Source organism: Eublepharis macularius, chromosome 8 (genome assembly GCF_028583425.1).
Source record: "Eublepharis macularius isolate TG4126 chromosome 8, MPM_Emac_v1.0, whole genome shotgun sequence".
Taxonomy (NCBI): domain Eukaryota; kingdom Metazoa; phylum Chordata; class Lepidosauria; order Squamata; family Eublepharidae; genus Eublepharis; species Eublepharis macularius.
In genome coordinates this window covers 138,407,967-138,416,951 of record NC_072797.1, presented here as the reverse complement: position 1 = coordinate 138,416,951, position 8,985 = coordinate 138,407,967, and the positions used below count along the sequence as shown (strand labels likewise).

The following is an 8,985-nucleotide window of genomic DNA, read 5'->3' as shown; positions in this document are numbered from 1 at the left end:
AAAGATCCTTACAGATTGGCAGGAATCCACTCTCCTCAGACCTGAACAACCGCAGAATCCTGACACCTGTGCCATGGCAGCCGAAGAGGGGAAGGATACCGGTGCTACAGATAAGAGTAAGGAAAAACCCGAAGTCCCATGGATGTGCGTGTGCCCAACGCGCACGTGTTGGCGGAGGCTGGGGAACAGCCCCGTGACAGTTTCCCCCAACGGGATACCAGCTACGAGACTTGCTGGAAGATACTCCACTGGGATGGACCCCTTGCATGGTGTTGGTCAGGAGGGAGATCAAGATGTGAGATCAACAGCAGAGACGACTGTACAGAGTCTGTTCATAGGAGAAGGCCTCTTCGAGAAGGAGGAGGAAGGATACAAGGAACCAGCAGCGAGGGAGTTGCTGGGAGTGACCTCTGATGAGGTGGTGCAAGAGCTCCAGGCTGAGCTGGGGGAGCTGAGGAGTGACATGCACGCCCTCATAGGCAATATCCCAGACATGATGAGGGCAGCCTTTTAGCCCGATCAGCTGGGAGAGCAAGGCGGCCTGCTGAATGAAGCTGCTCAGCCGTAGGGGAACCAGCAGCTTATCCCTCCTCCAGATGATCAAGAGGCCCAAGCGCCACCATGGCAGCCGGCTCAACCCATCTGTCCAGACGGAGTCCTGCCCGGGGTGGTCCCGGGGCCTCAACCTCAACAGTCACTGGGGCTATGCAATTTAGAAGCCCAGTTTGACGGAGATCCTGAGGAGTTGGGGTACTTCTTAGAGCAGGGAATGGAGTTTTTGAGGGAATGGAGCCCCACCTTTCCAGACGAAGCCAGGTGGGTGAGTTACCTAGGTTCCCGGCTGGGGGGAGCAGCCGTGAAATGGTATGTGATCCTCTATGTGGTCAGAACTCCAGAATTCAGGAGCATGAAGGCCTTTATGTGTGCACTCAGAGAAGAGTATGAAGACACACTCAAAAGGAGAGAGCATAAACCAAGCTGAAGTGCATGAGGCAGGGAAACTGCTTGGTGTGAGAGTTCACGGCAGATTCCCAGCATATGTGGCCAAAGTACGAGTCTGGTCTGAGTCGATGAAGACTGAGTTCTTCTGTGCTGGCTTGAACCCAGACCTGGTGGCCAAGGCAATGATCCAAGATGCCCCGTGCACCCTGCTGGGGTGGATTCAACTGGCGTGCGAGATTGAAAATAGGGAGCAGGTTGTGAAACTGCTCCACCACCAACATCAAGCAGGCCAGTGGCAAGGAGCTGCAGAGTATAGAGGGGGAGATAAGCCCCATCCAAAAGGAGCAACCACTACGGCAGAAAAGGAGAGAATGAAACAAGGACTGTGCCTAAAGTGTGGGGGTGCCGGCCGCTTCACCATGGAGTGCACCAGAGGGAAGGCTCTCGCCGTGAGGAAGATGGGCCCTAAACAAGGTTTGTTTGGCTGCCCTAAGCAGGATGGATCATTATCGCAACCTAGTGAGGAAGCAGCGGTGGAAGGAGTGAGAGGAGGACCCGGGAGTTTGGGGGAACGGTACAGCATCCAGTAGTGAGGGAGAAGAGATGCAGCTGGTGGGAAACAGCAGAGACCTGCTGCAAAGGGCACCAGCCAACAGGGCCGAGAGGAGCTGGTGCCACCTCTGGTGAGGCCAAAAGGAACAATTTTTTTCTCCCTATCACTTTAGTGCACTCAAGACAAGGGATCCATATCAGGGTTCGAGCCTTGATTGATTCTGGGTGCAGCTGAGATTTGATCTCTCCTGCCCTAGTCACGGACTGGGACTTGACCTGGTGAAGATGTCAGAGCCCATTGAGTTTGAGCAAATGGACAGAACTCCCATGAAGGGAATTTTCTGCCTTTACAAGACCGAGTTAACCCCAGCGTACATGGGGAGTCACTGGGAGTAGAGAGCTTTGTAAGCCCTACTGCAAAATTATCTGCGGTGCTGGGAGTCCACTGGCTCTATGAACATGACCCATACATACACTGGAGGACAGGTCAATTGTGTTTCCCAGCTGAGCATTGTAAGGGTCACATGTGGAACTCAGAGTGGAGTTCCACCCCTCTTCCCATGCCTGAAACTGTGTCTCATGAGGGAGGAGGTCGAGGAAATCCCCCCTGAATACCAAGATCTATGCTGGGTCTTTGAGGAAGGGGAGGCTGATACGCTCTCTGCTCACAGAGCCACAGGACTGCGCCATTGAATTGACTCTTGGGCAAGACCTTCCCAAGGGAATGCTGTACTCCATAAGCCCTGCTGAACAGGTGGAGCTTCACAGGTTCATTGACAAAAACCTGGAGAGGGGTTTCATTTGACCTGTGAGCTCCCCCCACGCTGCCCCAGTGTTGTTCTGACAAAAGAATGGGGGCTTGTAGCTGTGCACTGATTAGAAAGGAATCAATGCAGTTTCCATGTCAAATGCCTACCCTCTTCCCCTCATTAGAGACTTGCTTGGAGTGGTGGCCAAGGGAAAAATCTTTACAAACCTGGATTTAAGAGATGCCTATTTCAGAGTGTGCATTAGGAAGGGGGCTGAATGGAAGACAGTCTTTAACACTCCTCTGGGACAGTTTGAGTACCTTGTTATGCCATTCAGCCTCCAGGGCGCGCCTGGGGTCTCCATGAAACTGTTTAATGAAGTTTTACATAAATACCTGTACAAGGGGGTGGTAGTTTATCTTGATGATGTGCTGATTTATTCGGGTAACTATGACTCACATGTGAAGCTGGTATGAGAGGTCCTGAGTACCCTGTATGAGAACAAACTATGTGCTAAATTGTCTAAGTTTGAGTTCCACAAGGAGGAATTGGACTTCCTGGGCTACCAAGTCTCCCGGAGGGGGCTGGGAATGGACACTGCCAAAATTCAGGACATGCGGAGGTGGGAAGCTTCTAGAACAAGATGCCAATTACAATTATTCTTGAGCTTTGCCCATTTTTACAGGCCGTTCATTAAGAACTTTGCCCAGACTGCACTGCTGTTGACTGATCTGTTAAAAACTAAGGGGAAGTGGCCAGACAGGGTGAAGCTGAGAACCAAACTGGCTTGGTTCAAGGAATGCCAGCAGGCATTTGAAAATAAAAAAATCATTCACGTGGCGATGAGAGGTGTGATTTTACAAGAGGGCTTGCACGGTATTAATTTAGGCATATCCGCTGATAATTTGCAAATTCTCGAGAAGATTCAGTCCAAATTTATCCGTGCTGTCTTACAGGTACCCCCAGGAGTGCCAAATGCCCTCCTATGGCTAGAAACAGGCCAAATGAGAATTGAAGCCAGAATATTGCTATCTTCTGTTTATCAGTGGCTCAAGACATGTAACAATCAAAAAGGCCTTCTCCCTCAAATAAACCAAGATCCTTACCAGCCTAGATGGATGCAGATGGTTAAGAGCAACCTAGAAAGATTGGGACTCTCGCCTGCCAACCTACTGACTCAGAGCAGTGACCAGGCAAAAAATATTGTTAAACAAAGTGTGAGAGACATAGAGTGCCAACGAGATTTAGCACAATCTCATTTTATGGGCCCTAGGGAATCTAGATATGGTATGGGTACGGCCAGATATCTCACTCATTTGGATGTCCCATCTTATAGAAGAGCTTTCACCCTGGCCCGATGTGAAGTTATCCCTTCAATGGTCTTTCATATAGAAAGATCCCATATGAGGATAGACGCTGCCGTTGCACCATTGGTGAAGAGGAACCACTTATTCATATGTTCTTTCGTTGTCCTTTCCATCAAGTCTATAGGGACAAGTTTATTTCCCCACTCTTAGACACACCAATTGCAGAGGCAAATAAGGCCTGCCTGGAGAAACTCCTAATTGATGAAAATCCAACTATCTCCAGACAAATAGCCAAATTCTGTCTCTATTTGGTTAAATTCCATAATAAAAAGAATAGCCATATATAGTCTCCTGCTCTTTTTACGATTTTAACTATTTTAATGTCAATGTTTAAATATTAGAATTCCTGAGGTTCCCAGAGAACTATATACATTTTAAGTAAGATTTTAAGTGCTAAATGTATTTTTTTATGTCCTTTACATTTTTACACTGGATTTAATCATTTTATTGATTGATAAGGATGTATTGTCATTATTATGGTCTCTGACCGCAAATAAATTTATTCATTCAAGAGGGCTTGGAGGGAAAGCTGCATCCCTGTGCTTATGTCTCTCAGAAATTCTCAGAGGCTGAGAGGCACTGGTCAGTGTGGGACGAAAAGGCAGCAGCCATCAAACTGGCACTCTCCACCCGGTGACACTGGCTAGCAGGGGCAAAGGTGCCTTTTGAGGTGTGGACTGATAATAAAAATCTAGAAGCTCTCAGATCACCCCGAAGGCTGGGTGCAAAACAGTTCCAGTGGGTGGAGTTCTTTCCAAAGTTTTATTTCACACTCAAGCACCTCCCACGGAAGTCAATTTCTTTGGCACATGCCCTCTCCTGCCTCCTGCAACATGAGAGTCAGAGGGAGATTACAGACACTATGTTTACACTAATTGAGCTGGGAGGAGTTCAACCCTGCCCGACCCCTGGCTGGAGAAAGTAAAAGCAGAACTGGAAAGGGAGGGGGAAGAGGGTTTACAGGAACCCCTTGAAGCCTTTCGCGGGGAGGTGTTGAAAAAGTGTCATGATGACAAACTGGCAGGACATTTTGGGTTTGTAAAGACCTTGCATTTAGCCCAAAGGCAATTCTGGGGGCTGGGAATGTGGAAAGACATCTCCCAATATGTAACTACTTGTCAGGTTTGTGTGATGGGAAAGAAGCAGGGGAGGAAGTCCCCAGGACTGCTACAACCACTAGAAACTCCTCCTTGACCCTGGTCAACAATCTCTATGGATTTTATCACTGACCTCCCTGCTAGTAAAGGGAAAATTGTGATACTGGTGGTGGTGAACTTGTTCTCAAAGCAAGCCCTCTTTATATCCTGCTCCAAGCTCCCCACAGCAAGAAAACTAGCTAACCTCTTTATGCACAATGTGGTGCATTTACACTCCTTCCCAAATAAAATAATTTCTGATTGTGGAAGCCAGTTTGTTGCCAACTTCTGGCAGGAGCTTATGAAAATAATGGGGATTGAGCAGGGGCTTAGCTCAGGGTACCACCCTGAGACTGATGGACAAACAGAACGTACGAATCAGATACTAGAACAGTTCTTGAGATGTTATATTAATTATCAACAAGACGATTGGATGGACTTTCTGCCCTATGCGGAATATTGCTACAACAGTGTACACAGCTCCATTGGAACACCACCATTTCAGGTGACCCAGGGTTTTGAAGGGGAATTGATGCTACTGCTGGAAATGGAAGCAAAGGTGAAGGAGGGAGACTTGAAAGACTAGAGGACTAAAATAGTAACCCAGTGTGACCTGATAAAACAAACTCTGGAGAAAGCCAAACTAGATTACACGGAACAAGCTGATAAGAAATGCTCCCCACCCCCTGGCAATTGAAACCGGAAGATTCAGTCTATGTGTCAACCAAGAATTTAAAGGGGGCACAGCCAAATAAAAAACTGGGTTGGAAATACCTGGGACTACTCAATGTGACTTGTTTGATTAATGATCTGACAGTTGTACTTGAGTTACCCAAAAATCTAAGACATGTGCACCCTGCTTTCCACTTTAGCCTTCTCAAGAAAGACCCCAGCCCAGACAAATGGTACCCAGAACCGGCGTCCCCGCCTCCTATCCTGATCGAGGGGTAACCACATCAACAGGAATGAGGTGGTAGAATGCTGAGGTTGTACCCACTTCAGAGTGATTCCAGCTTGGAATGTCCCTTCACATAAAAACATCATGCAAACTTGCCTTACATTCCACCTCCTATTTTTGCTTCTTGTGCTTCTTTTCTATTTGCAGAGGATTTACCGTAGCACCAGGTTCCACAACCATATTAAGCATGAAGGCACTTTTGGGTTTTGAGAACAGATAGTGGCTGTCAAGGTAATGCGGGTAGCCAGTCACAAAATGGACGCCTTGGCAGCTGTGACCAGTCAGAAAACATTTGGAAAGTCCAAGCCTAGCACCCTCCTATGGAAGCAAGAGCTCTCTGCATGCATAAAGCTGATGCCTCCTGAGCTCTTTAGAAACAACTCCTGCTCCAGGAGGGTGGAGGAAAGCCAAGACTGGCTTTTTGCTCTGGAGAAGAAAGAAGTACATGCTAGAAAATACATTGTCATGCGCTAGAGTGCGCACAGGTGCCACACTGGGGATCAGAGCCAGAGGGCAACATGCCAAGATGTGATTCCTCAACAGCAGTAGTGCAGCCCATTCTACCACCTCAGGTCTTGTGAACTAAGGCTGAGGTGGAAGGTGTCAGGAAAGACCTCTCTATGCTTAGGCCCTAAGGAGAGCTGCTTCCAATCAAAGAAGAAAAATATTTAGCTAGACAGACCAATAGTCTGACTTAGTAAGATTATCATGATATGTTTACCTTTAGGAAGCACTTAATGACAGCTTCCATTTTTATTATAGTGGAAAAGAGATTTATCTGTGACAATTGAATTCTGCTACAGACCTGCAGCTGCCCAGGACATCTTCACAATACTTTTTCTAATACAGAGATTAATGTCAGCCAGAAAAGATGATGTCTAAAAACAGCCCAAATTTTTGGGCTAGAGCTAACATCATTTGACAGTATGAACGTAATATAACTTTACATACCTGATTTTGAGAGGAAAACAAGAAAACTATTTAACTGTTACTTCCCCCCCCCTTGAATATTGCATTTAGTCCTGCAACAAAATTAACCACTTCAAATGGACAGAAATGCCTTGTTTTAAAGAAACAGAATTATAAAACAATTTATTTCTGAGTACATGAATATATATACTTTAAAAATTGACATTTAGTTGTACAAAGTTTTAATTGAATATTTAGATCCATTGTTAAATTGATGGCTAGTTAAGTAAGCTGGAGACAATCCTGAAAACCACGTACTGGAAAGTCCCATTAAATCAACAGGGGAACACTTTTGAGGCTTCAGGATTATACACTTTCTACTAAATAAAAGAAAAACAAGAAAATCTGCTTTCCTACAAGGCATGCTGCTCAGACGCGTGGCTATGCGACTATGACAAACTGAAGACACGGACATATTCTAAGACAGGAGGAGGAGGTTAATGAAAGGCCAAAGCGGGGAGCTGCTGAGTTGCTTTTGCTAGGGAAAGCTGCTGGTTGTCCCTGCAAAACGGCCATGTTTTCTCTTTGAGTATTTTTCTGACGGGCGGAAAGCTCCCTCCTGTCATGATTCTGCCAGAGTCTGGCTTCTTGAGAGAATCTACGGTTTCCGACTGCAGGGCAGAAAGCAAGTCTTTGAAACTATGAGCCTTGGCAACATTCACACGGACCTGGACACTTTGTATTAGTGCTGCCACCGGAAACACTGGCTTCAGTCTTAGAGGAAACGCTTTGGCCACAGTCAAGTGCGCTCTATGGATTGAAATGAGTTTGCACCTACAGGATCTCCATCATGAATCGGTATACAGCGCTGGGTGATGGAACATGCGGTTCTGTCCTCCTTGGAAGGAGTATTGAGTCTGGGGAGCAGCTTGCCATTAAGAGGAAACTACTCCTGGGCAGGAATCTGGCACAAAACTTTGAGAGGTTAAGTCCTTGAAGAAACTCAAGCATGTCAATGTGGAGAAGCTAAAGGAAATTATATGGTAATCCGAACTTTGTGTTTGAGTACATGAGGGAGAACCTTTATCAGTTGATGAAAGGAAGGGATAAACTGTTTCCATAATTTACTGTCAGAAATATTATGTATCAGATTCTTCAAAGGCTTGAATAAACATGGATTTTTTCACAGAGATCTCTTCACATAGGATCAGAACTCGTGAAAATAGAAGAAAATAGCCTTCCACAGGAAATTAGATCCAGACCTCCCTAACACAGACTACGTATCCACAAGAGGGAACACGGCTCCCAAAGTCCTCTTGAGATCCACTAACTATAGTTCTTTGATTGACATATGGGCTGTAGGTTGTGTAATGGCAGAAATTTATACCCTTAGACCCCTCTTCCCAGGTTCCATTGAAATTGACAGTCTTCAAGACCTGCAAAGTATTGGGGACACCAAAAAAGAGTGATTGGCCAGAAGGTTACCAACTTGCAGGCACCATGAATTATCACTGGTCACAGTCTGTACCAAACAACCTGAAGACCCTCATCCCTAATGCAAGCAATGAGCCAATACAGCTCATGAGAGACATGCTGCAGTGGGACTCCAGAAAATGCCCGATGCCAAGCCAAGTACTTTGTTATCCTTACTTCCAGGTTGGCCAAGCATTAGGCACCTCTAGCTGCATATAGGAGCTTGGAAAACCATCAAGAGACCTTCCCAATAAAGCCCAAGTCCTCATAAAGCCCATCCCCACCTGCAGAGCCTTCACCTAAATCACACGTTCACCTGTCATCTAGATCATTCCAACTAAACCAGCTCTACCAACCCCTGCAATGCCCATACAAAGCAGATTCTTCTGTAAATGGCCATTTAAGAGAGGATAAGCCCAGTCAGGTGGTTCTGCCAAATATTCCCAGTACAATTCCTCAGCAGAAAACAACCATTGGGGCTGAGCAAATAAACGGTGAGCTGAAGCCAAAGAACAGGCATCAATGGGGACATATTACTGGAATGCTGAAAGGCTCAGAGGACTGGAAGGACTTGGAAGGTTCTAAAGAAGGTTCTTCCCAGAACTGACCTCAAAAACAAAGGGCACATTGAGAGTTGAACTAGACAAGACACCTGACATGAGGAGGACACATGTCGGTTTCCCACAAGCTTCCATGGGAAGCGTAGTGAGAAAGAACCTCTGCCAGGGAAGAAGAGGTTTTTTCTTTGGGCATCTCATCTAGTCTGCTTGGCTCTCTCTCACCCACTGGCATGCTCGGCTCCCTCTGACTGCCGAGTGCATTTAGAGTATACCAACAACAGAGAGAAAGGCAGTAATACAAGAATACAAAACAAAAATTTACCTGCGTAAACTTACTAA

At 46.3% G+C, this 8,985-nt stretch overlaps 1 pseudogene; it reads left to right on the top strand.

The window, feature by feature from the left end:
• The first annotated feature begins 7,463 nt into the window (after positions 1-7,463).
• LOC129335185 (serine/threonine-protein kinase ICK-like) lies at positions 7,464-8,724 on the top strand (annotated as a pseudogene).
• Positions 8,725-8,985: the final 261 nt, after the last annotated feature.